This window comes from Trachypithecus francoisi, unplaced genomic scaffold, assembly GCF_009764315.1.
Source record: "Trachypithecus francoisi isolate TF-2019V2 unplaced genomic scaffold, Tfra_2.0 Lachesis_group8, whole genome shotgun sequence".
In the NCBI taxonomy this organism is placed as follows: Eukaryota; Metazoa; Chordata; class Mammalia; order Primates; family Cercopithecidae; genus Trachypithecus; species Trachypithecus francoisi.
Genome location: NW_022681473.1, coordinates 116,093,670 through 116,100,020, shown reverse-complemented (window position 1 = coordinate 116,100,020; position 6,351 = coordinate 116,093,670).

Genomic DNA, 6,351 nt, shown 5'->3' with positions numbered 1-6,351 from the left:
CTTGCGATTTTTGCACATTAATTTTGTATCCTGAGACTTTGCTGAACTTGCTTATCAGCTTAAGGAGATTTTGGGCTGAGACAATGGGGTTTTCTAAATATACAATCATGTCATCTGCAAACAGGGACAATTTGACTTCTTCTTTTCCTAACTGGATACTCTTTATTTCTTTCTCTTGCCTGATTGCCCTAGCCAGAACTTCCAGCACTATGTTGAATAGGAGTGGTGAGAGAGGGCATCCCTGTCTTGTGCCAGTTTTCAAAGGGAATTTTTCCAGTTTTTGCCCATTCAGTATGATATTGGCTGTGGGTTTATCATAAATAGCTCTTATTATTTTGAGGTACGTTCCATCAATACCGAATTTATTGAGCGTTTTTAGCATGAAGGGCTGTTGAATTTTGTCAAAAGCCTTTTGTGCATCTATTGAGATAATCATGTGGTTCTTGTCTTTGGTTCTGTTTATATGCTGGATTACGTTTATTGATTTGCGAATGTTGAACCAGCCTTGCATCCCAGGGATGAAGCCCACTTGATCATAGTGGATAAGCCTTTTGATGTGCTGCTGAATCCGGTTTGCCGGTATTTTATTGAGGATTTTTGCATCGATGTTCATCAGGGATATTGGTCTAAAATTTTCTTTTTTTGTTGTGTCTCTGCCAGGCTTTGGTATCAGGATGATGTTGGCCTCATAAAATGAGTTAGGGAGGATTCCCTCTTTTTCAATTGATTGGAATAGTTTCAGAATGAATGCTATCAGCTCCTCCTTGTACCTCTGGTAGAATTCAGCTGTGAATCCATCTGGTCCTGGACTTTTTTTGGTTGGTAGGCTATTAATTATTGCCTCAATTTCAGAGCCTGCTATTGTCTATTCAGGGATTCAACTTCTTCGTGGTTTAAAGGAAAGAGTGTAAGTGTCCAGGAAATTATCCATTTCTTCTAGATTTTCTAGTTGATTTGCGTAGAGGTGTTTATAGTATTCTCTGATGGTAGTTTGTATTTCTGTGGGGTCGGTGGTGATATCCCCTTTATCATTTTTTATTGCGTCTATTTGATTCTTCTCTCTTTTCTTATTAGTCTTGCTAGCGGTCTGTCAATTTTGTTGATTTTTTCAAAAAACCAACTCCTGGATTCATTGATTTTTTGGAGGGTTTTTTGTGTCTCTATCTCCTTCAGTTCTGCTCTGATCTTAGCTATTTCTTGCCTTCTGCTAGCTTTTGAATGTGTTTGCTCTTGCTTCTCCAGTTCTTTTAATTGTGATGTTAGGGTGTCAATTTTAGATCTTTCCAGCTTTCTCTTGTGGGCATTTACTGCTATAAATTTCCCTCTACACACTGCTTTAAATGTGTCCCAGAGATTCTGGTATGTTGTATCTTTGTTCTCATTGGTTTCAAAGAACATCTTTATTTCTGCCTTCATTTCGTTATGTACCCAGTAGTCATTCAGGAGCAGGTTGTTCAGTTTCCATGTAGTTGAGCGGCTTTGATTGAGTTTCTTAGTCCTGAGTTCTAGTTTGATTGTACTGTGGTCTGAGAGACAGTTTGTTATAATTTCTGTTCTTTTACATTTGCTAAGGAGTGCTTTACTTCCAATTATGTGGTCAATTTTGGAATAAGCGTGATGTGGTGCTGAGAAGAACGTATATTCTGTTGATTTGGGGTGGAGAGTTCTATAGATGTCTATTAGGTCTGCTTGCTGCAGAGATGAGTTCAATTCCCGGATATCCTTGTTAACTTTCTGTCTCATTGATCTGTCTAATGTTGACAGTGGAGTGTTGAAGTCTCCCATTATTATTGTATGGGAGTCTAAGTCTCTTTGTAAGTCTCTAAGGACTTGCTTTATGAATTTGGGTGCTCCTGTATTGGGTGCATATATATTTAGGATAGTTAGCTCTTCCTGTTGAATTGATCCCTTTGCCATTATGTAATGGCCTTCTTTGTCTCTTTAATCTTTGATGGTTTAAAGTCTATTTTATCAGAGACTAGGATTGCAACCCCTGCTTTTTTTGTTCTCCATTTGCTTGGTAGATCTTCCTCCATCCCTTTATTTTGAGCCTATGTATGTCTCTGCATGTGAGATGGGTCTCCTGAATACAGCAGACTGATGGGTCTTGACTCTTTATCCAGTTTGCCAGTCTGTGTCTTTTAATTGGAGCATTTAGTCCATTAACATTTAAGGGTAATATTGTTATGTGTGAACTTGATCCTGCCATTATGATATTAACTGGTTATTTTGCTCGTTAGTTGATGCAGTTTCTTCCTAGCCTTGATGGTCTTTACATTTTGGCATGTTTTTGCAATGGCTGGTACCGGTTGTTCCTTTCCATGTTTAGGGCTTCCTTCAGGGTCTCTTGCAAGGCAGGCCTGGTGGTGACAAAATCTCTAAGCATTTGCTTATCTGTAAAGGATTTTATTTCTCCTTCACTGATGAAACTCAGTTTGGCTGGATATGAAATTCTGGGTTTAAAATTCTTTTCTTTAAGAATGTTGAATATTGGCCCCCACTCTTTTCTGGCTTGTAGAGTTTCTGCTGAGAGGTCGGCTGTTAGTCTGATGGGCTTCCCTTTGTGGGTAACCCGACCTTTCTCTCTGGCTGCCCTTAAGATTTTTTCCTTCATTTCAACTTTGGTGAATCTGGCAATTATGTGTCTTGGAGTTGCTCTTCTGGAGGAGTATCTTTGTGGTGTTCTCTGTATTTCCTGAATTTGAATGTTGGCCTGCCCTACTAGGTTGGGGAAGTTCTCCTGGATGATATCCTGAAGAGTGTTTTCCAACTTGGTTCCATTTTCCCCCTCACTTTCAGGCACCCCAATCAGACGTAGATTTGGTCTTTTTACATAATCCCATACTTCTTGCAGGCTTTGTTCATTTCTTTTTCTTCTTTTTTCTTTTGGTTTCTCTTCTCGCTTCATTTCATTCATTTGATCCTCAATCGCTGATACTCTTTCTTCCAGTTGATTGAGTCGGTTACTGAAGCTTGTGGATTTGTCATGTATTTCTTGTGTCATAGTTTTCATCTCTGTCATTTCATTTATGACCTTTTCTGCATTAATTATTCTAGCTATCAATTCTTCCACTCTTTTTTCAAGATTTTTAGTTTCTTTGGGTATGTAATTCCTCCATTAGCTCTGAGAAGTTTGATGGACTGAAGCCTTCTTCTCTCATCTCGTCAAAGTCATTCTCTGACCAGCTTTGATCCGTTGCTGGCGATGAGCTGCGCTCCTTTGCAGGGGGAGATGCGCTCTTATTTTTTGAATTTCCAGCTTTTCTGCCCTGCTTCTTCCCCATCTTTGTGGTTTTATCTGCCTCTGGTCTTTGATGATGGTGACGTACTGATGGGGTTTTGGTATAGGTGTTCTTCCTGTTTGATAGTTTTCCTTCTAACAGTCAGGACCCTCAGCTGTAGGTCTGTTGGAGATTGCTTGAGGTCCACTCCAGACCCTGTTTGCCTGGGTATCAGCAGCAGAGATTGCAGAAGATAGAATATTGCTGAACAGCAAGTGTACCTGTCTGATTCTTACTTTGGAAGCTTCCTCTCAGGGGTGTACTCCACCCTGTGAGGTGTGGGGTGTCAGACTGCCCCTAGTGGGGGATGTCTCCCAGTTAGGCTACTCAGGGGTCAGGGACCCACTTGAGCAGGCAGTCTGTCCGTTCTCAGATCTCAACCTCCGTGTTGGGAGATCCACTGCTCTCTTCAAAGCTGTCAGACAGAGTCGTTTGCATCTGCACAGGCCTTTGCTGCTTTCCCTTTTGTTGTTTAGCTGTGCCCTGTCCCTAGAGGTGGAGTCTACAGAGACAGGCAGGTTTCCTTGAGCTGCTGTGAGCTCCACCCAGTTGGAGCTTCCCAACGGCTTTGTTTACCTACTTAAGCCTCAGCAATGGTGGGCGCCCCTCCCCCAGCCTCGCTGCTGCTGTTTCGGTTAGATGGCAGACTGCTGTGCTAGCAACGAGGGAGGCTCTGTGGCCGTGGGACCCTCCCGGCCAGGTGTGGGTATAATCTCCTGGTGTGCCCGTTTGCTTAAAGCGCAGTATTGGGGTGGGAATTACCCGATTTTCCAGGTGTTGTGTGTCTCAGTTCCCCTGGCTAGGAAAAGGGATTCCCTTCCCCCTTGCGCTTCCCAGGTGAGGCAATGCCTCGCCCTGCTTCAGCTCTCGCTGGTCGGGCTGCAGCAGCTGACCAGCACCGATTGTCCGGCACTCCCCAGTGAGATGACCCCAGTACCTCAGTTGAAAATGCAGAAATCACTGGTCTTCTGTGTTGCTCGCGCTGGGAGATGGAGACTGGAGCTGTTCCTATTCGGCCATCTTGCTCGGAGGATCGAATTTCTTTACTGTAGAATTTCTCCCATCATTTATGTTAATCTTCAGTGCTAATCTCTGTGACAGGAAATAGCATGCTTTCTGTGTACCTGTTGAGGACTGTTTCTCAAATAATGACCACAAAAGGTGACCACAGAAAAAATTAGTATTGCCAAGTGTACGCTTCAGGAAATTTAGCCCTATATCCTTTTGGAATGATTATTTGCTTTAGTTTCTAGTGATACAGGAGAGAGTTCAGACATCCTACAAATGCAAGTCACAAGACATAGCTGTCGCAGAGCCACCAAGATGTCCTTGTTGGGCATGGGAACAGGGCACTTCCTGGGCTCTCTGTCAGGTCTCAACTTATCAAGAGAATTGTTTGGGTGAGAAATCAGTTAAGGGACTACTGCCCTGGGGAGAGTCAGGGAAAGAAGGTGGTGAACCAAGAACAAGTCAACGGGAGCCACATAACTGAGGCCAAGTAGGCACTGACTCAGCCCAGCACAGATTTGCCCATCACAGGGAGTACACAGGGGAAATCAGCTGATCAGAGCTTCCAGGCAACTCATTGCCCTTTACAGTGGAAAGCATTTACAATGGAGGCTTCTTCTTTGGCTTTAAATAAAGCATGTGTTAGGAAAATTACTTCTAAACTGGGCTGTAATGATCCACCTCCCTATTCAATAGATGAGTGTGTTGTTTTAACTTCCATAGGTATTAGAATAACACAATAATACTCGTGTGGGGAAGGCAAATTATGCAGTCTATAAAGAGGTTAAATGAATGGAGTCAAAATTCTACAAGTAATAAGGCAACGTGATTCAAGAGGGCAATAACTATTATTTTATGAAAATGTATTGTCTGTAGAGATCTTCAAAGGGCTGGAAATGGTCCTGTTATTCCTATTCAGAAGAGAAACTTTAGATCAATAGTACTCTTTATGGCAAAGACATTGGCCAGTAGAAGAAAGGGTATAGACATTAAAATAGGTTAGACTTGGGTTTTAAATTCCAAGTCCATTGATTCTCTTTTCCCTAGCATCCAGGCTAGAATCTGCATCAAGTCATAAAAAGCCATAAATAGTTACAAGGCCTCGAATCACTTTCATCGTGCTCTACCTTGATGCATACCTTGGTTCTTCAGCAATACGACCTGGACACTTTGTTGTTCTCTCAAAGCCTCAATTCCTCCTCGGAAAAATTAGATTAGTCCCACTTAACTCATAGAGTTCAAAGGAGGTAAATTTTAAGTGTACATAAAGTGTCCGGCAAGATTCTCAAGCATATAATAAGTGACAAAAAAGCATTCACTGAGTGAGTTAGTGGCAGGCTGGGCACATTTTACCCTCTTTGGTAAATTACCAACCATCAATGCTGACATTTCCTTTAAAAGGCAATAAAAGGCCTCCATTATCAATCACTCATGTTCCAGGGAAAAGTTTAAATTTAATCTGAGATGGCTGTATAACTTCAGGTAAGTTATTTAACAGGTAAGTTCTTCTGTCATGTTTCTTTTGAAATAATTCCATCTCATCTTAGTATGAAATTGATTTGGAGTTAGGAGACCTGGAGAGGATACTCAGCTTTCTGAGACTTTAGGCCAAGTTCCTTAACATTTCTGAGTCTGTTTGCGTGTGCATAAAATACCTATGATACTCGTCCAATTTATTTCATAGTAATGTAGTCAGGAGCAATTGAGATGAAGTATTTGGAAATCCTTTATGAACTTTGTAAAGCAGGCTATATCTCTAGGTTGATCTCAATGTTGTTTCTCCAGCAGAGGAAGAAGAGAGTTCATAGGTCTCTACTGTTGGGGTTCCATTAAGGTGCAAAGACTTTGCTTGGGAATTAGGAGATCATGGTTCTCATTCTAACTGTATCTTACATATTTAATTTAATTTTATCTATTTGTTCTCCATTTAATAAAAAATTGCTCCCCATATGACAAAAGAAATTCAGAGAGTAGAAGAAAAGGGGATTTAATCTCAACTCTCCATTCCAAAAGTCTATGAATATTACAACCCTTCTTTTCTGTTGGCATTCTGAAAAATGGA